This window comes from Urocitellus parryii, chromosome 11 (genome assembly GCF_045843805.1).
Source record: "Urocitellus parryii isolate mUroPar1 chromosome 11, mUroPar1.hap1, whole genome shotgun sequence".
Lineage (NCBI taxonomy): Eukaryota > Metazoa > Chordata > Mammalia > Rodentia > Sciuridae > Urocitellus > Urocitellus parryii.
In genome coordinates, this window is record NC_135541.1 from 29111697 (window position 1) to 29122300 (window position 10604).

Consider the following 10604-nt stretch of genomic DNA (forward strand, 5'->3'; position numbering starts at 1 on the left):
CTGGCCTGCGCGGGGCACTGGGTTGGATCCTCAGCACTACATAAAAATAAAATAAAGATGTTGTGTCCACTGAAAACTGAAAAATAAATATTAAAAAATTCTTTCTCTCTCTCAAAAAAAGATATCAGGGCTGGGGATGTGGCTCAAGCGGTAGCGAGCTCGCCTGGCATGGGTGCGACCTGGGTTCGATCCTCAGCACCACATACCTACAAAGATGTTGTGTCCGCGGAGAACTAAAAAATAAATATTAAAAATTCTCTCTCTCTCTCTCTCTCTCTCTCTCTCTCTCTCTCTCTCTTCTCTCACTAAAAAAAAAAAAAAGATATCAATCTAAAATGAGGGCAATTGACTATTTAGAAGAAAATATTTTAATATCTGTCTCAGGGACTTTATACAAAAATATATTGCATGCCAATAAAAAATAGTTATTTGTCACTCTCTCAAGATTGAAAAGGTTCGGGTTGTAGTGCACAAGCATGTAATCTCTGCAGCTGGGGAGGCTGAAGCAGGAGGATTGCAAGTTGAGGGCAACCTCAGCAACTTAGCCAGATCCTGTCAAAATAAAAAAAGACTAGGGATGTACATCAGTGGTAAAACACCCCAGGGTTCAATTCCTAGTACAAAAAAAAAAAAACCTCAAAAATGTGTTCACCCAGTAGTACCACTTCAAGCAACATTGTTTAAATAGTGGGGGGGGGGAACCCCAACACTTTATTTTGTGATACTGGGGATTGAACCCAGGGCCTAACACATGCTAGGCAAGTGCTCTACCCGTGAGCTACATCACCAGCCCTTTTTTTTTTAAAATTTTGAGACAGGGTCTCCCTAATTTCCCAGGTTAGCCTCAAACTTGTGATAACCCTCCTGCTTCAGCCTTTTGAGCAACTAGACATGTATCACTGCACCTGGATGGAGAGTGAAAATTGAAAATTATATGTCCATTAATAGATGTCTGGTTAAATTAACTATGGTATAGTCCTACAATGATACAAAAGATTTGCATGATCTTTACTGAAAAAAAAGCATAGTGTAGACCAAGTGGAGTATTATGCCTTTTGTGATAGCTTGATGTGGTGGTACATGCCTGTAACCCCAGCAATTTAGGAGGCTGAGGCTGGAGGATTTCGAGTTTGAGGGCAGTCTCAGCAACTTAGTATGGCCCTAAGCAATCTGGCCATGTAAAAGGGGTCCGGCAGAGCGTCGGAGGGAGAGACCACACAAGAGACTTACTCCATGCAATTGGCAAAAGGGGATTTATTGGGGATCCATTCCAGCGCGCTGGGGCTCCGTGCTCACTCAAGAAGGGAGAGCAGCCCAGAGCCCAGAGCAGACGTCAAGCAGAGCTTAAGTACACTTTCTGGAGAGGGTGGTGGGCTTTGCATACATCAGAACAAATCATCATGAGGCGCGGGAAAATTGAACAACAACTCTGAGACGTGATTAGCACATTCATTGGCGGGAACAGGTCGGGCAGGGGTGATTGGTCATTCCTAAGCGGGTTACACATTCAAACTGATTGGTTCGGGCCCTGTGACAAACTGCACAGGGCCCTAGGCTAAATGACCAGTAGGGCGTTGTCTTAACTATCTCAGGAATCTGGGTGTAGCAGAGGAACTTTGCGATGCCCGGGTCTTTTACATTTTAATTTTGCAGTTTAGAGTCAGCTTAGAAATTTTACCCTTACAGCCAAACACTTTGAGAGCCTGGGAAGATGTGGCTCAGTGGTTAAGCATCCTAGGGTTCAATCCCTGGTATAAAAAGAAAGAAAGAAAAGAGAAGTGTGGTGCTAGGCACGATGGCACATGCCTGTAATCCCAGCTGCTCAGAAGGCTGAAGGAGAATTGTGTCCAGTCTGGACAACTTAGTAAGAGACAATCTGTCCATACCATGTAGCTCCATGGTGGTGCTTCCCCAACCCCTGTTCGATCCTATATCCAGCAAAATAAAATATAAATAAATAAATAAATAAATCTGTTTATTTGTTTTACATGTACTCACTAAGTGCACATGTTGGAGGTATTGATTTACCATATAGAGTGCATCAGAGAAAATCAAGTCTCTGCCTCATAGAGCTTCCATTCTAGGGGGAGAAACAAGGACATTTGCTACAATTTCAGGGAATATTGTTATCTCTAATTATCTCTTTAAGCAGGTTAAAGAGATAGTGGTAGCTGAGCATACAGCTCAGTGGTAGAGTGCCTGCCATGTACAAGGCCCTGAGGTTCATCCACAGCACAGCAAGAAGAAAAGACAGTGATGGTGGTTGGAATGGGATTGTTTCATACAGAGTAGTGAGTGTAGATTTTGAAGCCTGCATAAACTCTCCACCTTTATTTGCTTTTAGTCATTTGATTATATCATCAATTTTAGAGTTCATGAAGCTAAGCGCTATTCCTATTAGCTTTGCTATGGGACATACTGGTTATGATGGTAATGGTTGCCTAAGTTGTTTTTCAGGAACTTGGCAGTAGCTTAAATTGGTTGAAATTCACTGACCCTTCACTTGGGCTTATACAAGTGTCTGACTTTTTGATGTCAGAGGGTCCAACACTTCACCCTCAGAGATGAGAATATTGCCATTCCCTGAACATACATTCTAGGAAGAACCATGAAGCTTGATTACACTTGCAGAGGCCACTAAGTCCTTCATTCTTCCTCAACTCCAATCAGCTTTTCCCATGTCTGAGAGCCTTTTGTTTCTGTGTCCCTATAAATATCCCTAAATCCTGTTCAAGGGGAGGTAGATTTGAGAATTGGGGTTTCCACCTTCTCACAGTTGGCCACCTCATGAGTAAACTTTCTTCTTTGCCAAACTTGTCATGTACCACAAGATGAACAAAAGGGGCCTGGTTCAATAAGGACTTCTGCTGAGATGAGGGTAGACTGGAGATCTGAAGTAAGCCCTGGGGAAAGGCACTGAGGTGTCTGTGCAGGAGGGATTATGTGATCAGATTTACCTTTATTTATTTATTTATTTATTTGGTGCCAGGGATTGAACTCAGGGGCACTTTACCACTGAGCTCCATCCCCAGCCATTTTTATTTGTCATTGAGAGACAGGATCTCACCAAATTGCTCAAAGCCTTGCTAAATTGCTGAGGCTGGCTTTGAACTCTCAATCCTCTTGCCTCAGCCTCCCGAGTTATGGAGTTATGATTACTGGCGTGTGTCACCATGCCTGCCTAGATTTACCTTTTTGAGGTTGATTTTACTTATTTACTTATTTATTCATTTTAAATTTTTTTAATATTTATTTTTTAATTTTAGGTGGACACAATATCTTTATTTTGTTTTTATGTGGTGCTAAGACTCGAACCCAGTACCTCACGCATGCTAGGCAAATGCGCTACCACTTGAGCCACATCCCCACTTACTTATTTTTGAGATGGTGTCTCACTGTGTTGTAAATGCTGGTCCTGAGCTTCTGGGTGCCAGTAATCTTCTTGCCTCACCCTCATCAGTAGGTGGGACTACAGTAGTGGGCCACAATACTTGGCTTGGATTTCGTTTTCTTTCTTTCTTTTTTTTTTTTTTTGATACTGGGGATTGAACCCGGGGCTGTGTGTGTGTGTGTGTGTGTGTGTGTGTGTGTGTGTGTCTGTGTCTGTGTGTCTGTGTGTGTGTGTCTATATATATATATATATATATATATATATATATATAGACACACACACACACACACACACACACACACATACAGAAAGAGAGAGAGAGAGGTCTTGCTGAATTGCTTAGGGCCTCTAAGTTGCTGAGGTTGGCCTTGTCCTTTTTTTTTTTTTTTTTTGGTGCTGGGGATTGAAGCTAGGGCCTTGTGCATGTGAGGCAAGCACTTTACCAACTGAGTCAAATCTCCAGCCCCTGGCTTTGAAAACTTTTGATCTTCCTGCTTCAGCCTCCTTAGCTGTTGGGATTATAGGCATGTGCCACCACACCTAGCTCTCTACATATTTTTTAAGTTGTCTGCTGTGTTGGGGATTGGGTTGGAAAGGAAGGGTGGAAGAGAGATAGAGGAGAGTGGTCCAGGGAGAACAGCTAGGATTGAAGGAGCCCAGGGACTATGTTTTTTTAATTTCAGCATTTTTTTTTTTTTTTTAAGAAAGGAATGATAGGGCAGTGGCTAGAGGGAGGATATGGGAATCAAGAGTTTGTTTTTTTTTTTTTTTTTAAGAGAGAGAGAGAGAGAGAGAATTTTAATATTTATTTTTTAGTTTTCGGCGGACACAACATTTTTGTTTGTATGTGGTGCTGAGGATCGATTCCGGGCCACATGCATGCCAGGCAAGCGTGCTATCTCTTGAGCCACATCCCCAGCCCTTCAGCAGTTTTTAATAAAAGTTGTAAATAAGATTACTTTATTCTTGCATGTTCTCAATTGTTTCCTCCTTATATTTTCCCTTTTCCTTTCCTACTTGGCCTTCTGTTTTAGGATCTTTTTGTAGTCTTTGTCTAGTTTTAGCCTTGCTGGAGTGAATGCCTACGTGGACAGTTGTGCCATATTATCCTTTTCTCACTGTACATGTTCAATGTATATAGCATATTTCATTCTGAAAACTTGGACTACTTTGCCAATCTGCTGACTTTTATTTACAGTGTCCTCATACAAAATGGACTTCATTATCCTTTCTGATGGGTATAGATCAAACATTGTACTTCTGTCCCAGCTTCTTCCTGCTAATGTGTGAAGATGCACTGAAATGCCTTTATGGTTCTTGCTTAGGTCAAAAGTCACAAAGAGATTGAACTTCATCTAGTCCCTGCTGCTTCAGTGATGGTGGCACAAGAGAAAATTTTGTTGAGTATTTTTTTTTTTTTTTGCCAGGGTGGGGGGTACTGGGGATTGAACTCAGCCACATCCCTTGTCCTATTTTGTATTTTATTTAGAGACAGGGTCTCACTGAGTTACTTATCGCCTCACCATTGGTGAGGCTGGCTTTGAATTTGCCATTCTCCTGCCTCAGCCTCCCAAGCTGCTGGAATTATAGGTGTGCACCACCACACCTGGCTATTGTTGAGTATTTTGAACTAAAGACCCATGAAAGTCAACAAGTGCTGGAAGAGGCTTTACTCTGACAAACCCTTAGGGGCAATAAGACTTGACCCCCAAAACTGTGATGTAGCTCAGTGAAAGAGCACAGTCCTCAGAAAGGAATATGATATTTGCCTTCCATCCTTATCCTGAAATCTCATCTATCACAAATGGCTGAGAAATGTAACTGTGCCTGGTCAGATTTTGGTACATGGTAACTTCTGTCCCTCTGGCTCAAATTCTAAAGAGGGATCTGGGGTTGTGGTAGAGTGGTTGGCTAACATGTACCAGGCTCTGGATTCCATTCCCAACATCACAAAAATAAATAAATAAATAATCTAGAGAGAATAATTTTACAAATTAATTTCTGTCTTCAGGTCTATTAATTCCCGTAATAATCATTTGTCCCTCAAAATTGTCACATTCTTCCCCCCCACCATGAAGAAAGGCTTATAAACATCTGGACTTCATTGGGTTATTTGAGCAATCACACTCCTGTGACCCACATTAATTATTAATGTGTGTTTTTATACATTTGCTATGTTTTCTCCTATTTAATTTATCAGTTAATTCCAGAGAACTTTCCTGGTTAGAAGGAAAGTCTTCTCTTGGGGGCTAATGCAATAATCCAGCAAGAGATCTTGGATCAAGGTCGAAGCAGTGGAGGTGATAAAATATAAACAGATGAAACATGCTTTGAAGGTAGACGTCAACAGAACCTGATGATGGCTACAAATTTGGATGTTAAAGCTATTAGATAATATTTACTTAAAGCCATAGAATCAGATGAGCTCCCTTATAGGATTAAGACCTTGTGACAGCCAAAAGTTAGACTGTCTATACTATCAAAACAGTGGCAGCACTCAGCAATTTGGGAGGCTTAGGCAGCCTCAGCAAAAGTGAGATGCTAAGCAACTCAGTGAGACCCTGTCTCTAAATAAAATACAAAACGGGGCTGGGAATGTGGCTTAGTGGTCAAGTGCCCCTGAGTTCAATCCCCTGTAATGCCCCCTACTAAAAAACAAACCTCCAGGTCAGGTATGGGAGGAACCTATGGTCCCAACTCCCAGGAGGCTGAGGCAGAAGGATCACTAGCACCCAGGATTTAAAGGCCAGCTGGGCAACATAGGTAGACCTCCTCTCCTTAAAGGTTGGGCGTGGGGGTGGGGGTGGGGGAAAGAAAACTCCTTGTGGGAAGTCTTGTTTCTCCAACATAGAAAATTAACAATGAGTACTTAGAGTTGAATGGGAGAAAAAGAGGAAAGAGTTCCCAGCAAACTACCTACAGGTATTTACCCCTGGATATAGAATTCAGAAGTCAGGTAGAAAAACAAAAACCGTCACAGGTAACCTTTTTTTAGGGTATCTCAATAAAGATGATGGGGAAAACCCCACAAATCTATGAGAAGCAAGGGTAGGATCTGAGGACGTGATTCAGCAGGAAAGTAACCCTCTAAAAACCTAATGCACAGCACAGCATAAAACACAGAAAACTAATCATATTGAGAAGTAGAGGCTTGAGATACCCGGGTTTTTAAAAAAAAAAAAAAAAAAACCTGACTACAGAACATAAGGTTACAGATAAGCAGTCTTTAAAGTCTGATCTTAAACTCTTAAGAGTTAGCCTCACAAAATGTGAGACCTCAAAAAATTGGTCAATGACTCATAATTGTTCCTCTCCACGGAAATCTTTAGTAAAAGGCGAAAGATTTATACGATCTGAAGAGAAACCAGAGTATGAGGAACATGGCTCACTTCCAATCTCCCAGGGAGACACAACACTTAATATACTTATGGTGATTCAGCGCCTGCTCTGCACCCGCTTTGTGGCTGCAGTTTATATATACGTAGATTTTCAACAGGCATCACGTCCTACAATTGTGGAGACGACCCCTTTGAGATGGAACCCAGGCGTCGCGAAGCTGTCTTCTCGTGGTGCACCATGGGTATGCAAATTGAGGCGTCTCTGGGACGGTCCATGTACCAGCTGTGGGACCTGATAGGTCCACTGGCGCCAGACGTGGAGCCCCGCGGGCCTCTGCTCTCACTCTCCATCTTCCCTGTAGTCTGCCTGGGACTGCACTCGTCTGCCCGGAGAGGTGCGGGCATTTCCCACGGGTTACAGGTTATTGGTGCCGAATCCCTCATGGGGGGATGGGAATGGTAAATTGATAGTCCCAATTAGGGTTCCATCCTCTTGTTTCTAACCCGCAGGGAACTCCCAGCCCTAGGGAAACAGCAGCTAAAAGCCAAGCATCGAACTCAAGGGGAGTGGGACCTTGTAGGAAGCACATCACCACCCCTCCTGGAGAAGATGACATCTAATTCATTTCCAGTGGTTAAGGAGGGATGGGACAGTGCTCTAAGGCAGAGGAAATGGTGAATGCGAAGTTATGGAGGCTGGGGATGTTGCTCAGTGGTTAAGCACCCCTGGGTTCAATTCCCAGTACTCCGGTAGGGGGAATCCTGAAAAGAGCCAGGCAGGATTACACAGGATTACACATCTGAAATCCCAGCTACTGGATGGACAGAAGCAGGAAGAATGGAAGTACATACCCAGCCTGGCTTGAAAATAAGAAATAAAAAGGGCTAGAGATGTAGCTTAGTAGTAAGTTCTCCTGGGTTCAATTCCCAGTACCAGGAAAGGAGCACTTGCCTAGCTTGTATGAGGCCCTGGGTTCAATCCTCAATACAAAATAAATAAATAAAAAGCCTGAAAAGGACTGAGGTATAGCTCAGTGGTAAAGTTCTTGCCTAACATGTGCAAGGCCCAAGGTTTGATCCTCAGCACTGTGGAAAGTGGGGACACCCTACAAAATAGTCTCTAATCTTCTGCTGAGGCTCGAGATCAGTAGTTAGCCAACTTGGCCAGATTTTTCAGTGGTTAGTGATACGGTGATTTTACATCTTTTACACTATTCTGGTCTGCTGAGCCCTCCCTGCTTCACTCAAAAGCCCCTCCCTAAGTGGGTGTGGTGATAGACACCTGTAATCTCAGCAGCTGGGGACGCTGGGGCAGGAGGATGGAGAGTTCAAAGCCAGCCTCAGAAAAAGTGAGGTGCTAAGCAACTCAGTGAGACCCTGTCTCTAAATAAAATATAAAATAGGGCTGGGGATATGGCTCAGTGGCCAAGTGCCCCTGAGTTCAATCCCTGGTACCTAACCACTACTTGATCCATATCTGGCCTCCATCCCTTGGACATGAGGGATATACCCCTCACACTGGATTTTAAGCCAACTGCTTTCCCCCCTCACTTCAGTTGTAGTGTTGATTCATCTGCTGTAGGCTGAGTGTGTGTGTGTGTGTGTGTGTACGTTTATAACTTTCAATCAGAACATGAGGAAATGGTGAATGCGAAATTATGGAGGCTGGGGATTTATCTGGTTTTGGGTGGGGTGTTAGAAGTATATTTGGATGGGATCATTCCTGCTGAGTAGGTGGATGGAATCCAGGGTTTATATCTAGCCCAAGGATGAGTGTTCTGAGAAGGGCAATAAAAGAGATACTCTGACCCACTGGATGAGGCTCTGTACTCCAGCCCAGGGGTGTGTTCAGACTCATCAAGGCCTCTGTACAATGGGGCTGGTTAATCTTCACAGTAAAGGCACTGAATTTAAACTGTGCTGATTGTTGCTAAATATCTGGATGGTTCCACCCATCTAACTAGCTGGTGGTCAAATATGCCTCCCTGTTGTCGGGCTGGTATGCAGAGGCTCTCTCTGCCTTGAAGTTTGCTCTGGGCCCAGGCTCCTGTCCTCCAGCTCACAAACTGCCTGAAACATATTCTTAGGTTCTGTTTCCCCAGCTCTGCTTTGATTGGCCACTTGCCTGATCTGCTTCCACTTTACCTTCTGGTGACTTCACTGACCTTGGTGTTGCCCCTCTACCCCTGCCCCACATGCCAATGATGCAGGAATGTGGGAAGTAAGTGTGAAGAGGTGAGCAGAGTTGGAAAATGATTTCTCTGAAAAACCACACAGTACAGTTTGACATCAAAAATATTATTTTTTGATGCCTTAGCCACTGAACCACATCCCTAGCCCTTTTATTTTTTATTTTGAGACAGGATCTCACTAAGTTGCTTAGGTTCTTACTAAATTGCTGAGTTTGGTTTTGACTTTTCAATCCTCTGTCTCGGCCTCCTGAGCTGGTGGTATTTCAGGCATGTAACACCATGCATGGTGATGTGTGATTCTTCTGGGAGTTCAGTAAACCAGAATGTTTATAGGAATATGGAGAATAAAGGGTGTTCTTTTCAGATTTCATATGAGAATGAGTACTCTTGGAAGTTTAGACCAAAGGCCATTCCTGTCACATTCTGGCAAAGACTTTGTTTACATTTTGTTCATGCCCTGAGACTTTGTGTGAGACTGAATTTAAAAATAATGGGCTAGGGCTGGGGTTGCAGCTTAGTGGTAGAGCGCCTGTTAGGCACTGGTTTTGGTTCTCAGCACTACATTAAAAAAATAATAAATTAAATTAAATTATTGTGTCCATGTACAACTAAAAATATTTTTTTAACAATGATGGCCTAATTAAGAGACACTTTCAAGGGAGGAGAGTGTTCAGGCTGGTGCATGGGTATTGCTACTGCTTTTAGCCATATTTACAGAAAGCAAAAAGCACAATGGAAAGATTTGAAAAAACTCAGTTCAGCCAGAAAAGAAGCACATATAAAATTATGGTTAAGCTGGGGATATAGCTCAGTTGGTAGAGTGCTTGCCTTGCATGCACAAGGCCCTGGGTTCAATCCCCAACCCCCCCCCCCCCCCACACACACACAAAAAATTCTGGTTAAGGAGTGTGTGGTCACTAAAGAGATTAACACCATGACTGGCAATGGGGCAGTGGGCATCTCAGGAATTGGCTAGACCTCATCCATCACAGACTCAAGGGTATAAAAATGTAAACTTGTTTGACTTTACTTTGACTCCCTGGGGAGTCCTGCTGGAATAGGGCCATGTAGGGAATTTGTTTCTTGGGATTTATTTTCCCATGTTCAGCCATCGAACAACTCAGAGGTTGCTTCACCCTTAGTACAAAAAGGCCTGGGTCCTGCTCCAGTCTATCCAGCCACAGACTTTGACATCGTCCATGTGCTGTTTATTCAGGCATGCAGAATGCAGAGTTGAGGGGTCATGGAGGCTTCCCCCAATATTTCAAAGGAAATCCTGAAAAGAGCCTCCTCTGAGAGGGTCATGCATGAAGGTGTTTATCAACGAAGTCAAAGCTGCCATGGAGACACAAGGAAGTTGGAGATGGGCAAGAACCCAACTGTGAGTGGTGAGTAGAGACAACCCAAGAAATTGTCTTATAAGTCAGCAAGGTTGGGCTGGGGTTGTGGCTCACGGGTAGAGCTCTTGCCTAGCATGTGCGAGGCACTGGGTTCGATCCTCAGCACCACATAAAAATAAATAAAATAAAGGTATTGTATCTAATTATAAATTAAAAAAAAGCAGCAAGGGTATAGAGGGAGAGGCTGCCCAAGTCCTTTGGCACTCACATCATGCCACTGCCTTGTCTTGCCTTGTCTCACTTTGGTCTGATTCCTTTTACCAATTTCCAGTTCTTCCCTTTT

At 43.3% G+C, this 10604-nt stretch overlaps 1 non-coding gene across 1 annotated transcript; it reads right to left on the reverse strand.

Moving 5' to 3' along the window:
- Nucleotides 1–6647: 6647 nt before the first annotated feature.
- On the reverse strand, nucleotides 6648–6764 carry LOC113189171 (U5 spliceosomal RNA). The gene has a single exon (XR_003301618.1). It is a non-coding gene; the product is annotated as a U5 spliceosomal RNA (small nuclear RNA).
- Between the last annotated feature and the right edge of the window lie 3840 nt (nucleotides 6765–10604).